Source organism: Penaeus monodon, chromosome 15 (assembly GCF_015228065.2).
Source record: "Penaeus monodon isolate SGIC_2016 chromosome 15, NSTDA_Pmon_1, whole genome shotgun sequence".
NCBI lineage: Eukaryota > Metazoa > Arthropoda > Malacostraca > Decapoda > Penaeidae > Penaeus > Penaeus monodon.
Window position 1 is genome coordinate 29805153 of NC_051400.1, and position 1583 is coordinate 29806735.

The 1583-nt window shown below is 38.3% G+C and overlaps 1 protein-coding gene across 1 annotated transcript in view; it reads right to left on the bottom strand.

Moving 5' to 3' along the window:
- The window catches only part of LOC119582150 (skin secretory protein xP2-like), a 5070-nt gene that overhangs the window by 3240 nt on the left and 247 nt on the right, over window positions 1-1583 (bottom strand). The window lies entirely within an intron of this gene.

The following is a 1583-nucleotide window of genomic DNA, read 5'->3' on the forward strand; positions in this document are numbered from 1 at the left end:
TAGTCTAATAGTATTGTTGTTTTCAAGAAGGGTACCTAAGCACCCACTGTAAAATACCATTTGCAATTAAAGAAACGTGTCATACCTATGGCCAAGTCCGTGAATCACTTATAAAGAGAACTGTCTGTAAAAGAAAGTCTATTCTAACAACAATAGGTTACATTTCGATCCACGTCGCGCATGTGGACATAACGCCAGCGACTGATGAATATGAAACACGTATGGTAATACTTAGGGAACAGTGCTCTTGTAATAATCCTGTACATGATTTCTATCACATATCGGCCGCCTCCAACTAGTCCTCTTCGGAGGAAATATCTAACACAAGTGAAAACTCGGAATGGGTCTCTTCGCAGCATCTCCTGTGGCAGAGTACAAGGGAAGTATGGTAGAAAATGAGATAACAGTTTTGGGATCTCTCGTTTCATCTATGTTAAGGAGCTGGTGTGAGCGCTGCAGGAGGCTATGGTAGTTTCTAAGAGTGTTGTAACTTATTTTCAATGCTTGGATTGTAAAGAAGACAGTCCTGGGAGAGGTTAATACCATCTTTTCTGTTGGTTCTGCTCTCTGCCCGTGTGTATAATCACTTTCGTTCCGAAGGTATCTCCGTTATTCTTTTTTCTTTCCTGACAGATGTAGACACTTCGGTGACACAATATAACAAGGACGACAATAAATACATGGGTCTAAGGTACCTTTCCATCTTTTTATCTTTCGATGAATTTGCATGCGGGATTGACTGAGAGCCAATGGCTCATGTATCTTTTAAGTTTAGATTTAACTCTTGGCAAGGCAGTATTCATGAGGATCTTTTTCATTTTTACTTTACAGATTTTCCGTCATAGATTTTTTACCTGTCCATGACTGCTGTCAGCCGTTTTTCAACACATCCGTGCCGCTGGTACATGTAGACACTTTTCTTTGCTTTCATCAAAACCTCGAGGTCTACGGTTCAAGTTGAATATCAGATTTCTACGTGAGCAAAAAAGTCATTCACCGTTAAGCTACTTTACTTGTACTTTTGTTATAACTAGCTCCGAATATAATGCTTAGATTATAACTATACTTCTTCGAACATCACTTGGCAAGACGATTTAACACATGGAGCCTAAAACGTTGCCCGAAATATTTCTGGTAACATGCTATGTATGTAATTCTAAACAAGCTACACATGTTAATAGGTCTGTACTTATATATATGCTCACAACCAGGATACGTTCAATTCAGTATCTTGAAACATGTAGGCCCATGCAATGATTGTGTACTCAGTATAGCTCATGAACATTTTTCTTTCTGCCCCAGGTAATGTCCCTTCCTTTTACCAACAGTCTATAACAAGGTCATTAATATGGATTCGCATATATTTGTGTTTTATTATAAAAAATATTCTCTCGGAATCTATATAAAAATATATCGATTTAAAGAAATAAGTAAACATTCCAGAAAAGGAAACAAAATAGGTTGTGGATAATGAATGGTGGTCATCGAAGTTCAAAGAATGAGAGATGAGCGATGAGTGAGAGAGGCAGATCCCGACGCTCGAAGAAGGAAATCATTTTCCAGGTTGAGAGTAGAACTGTGTG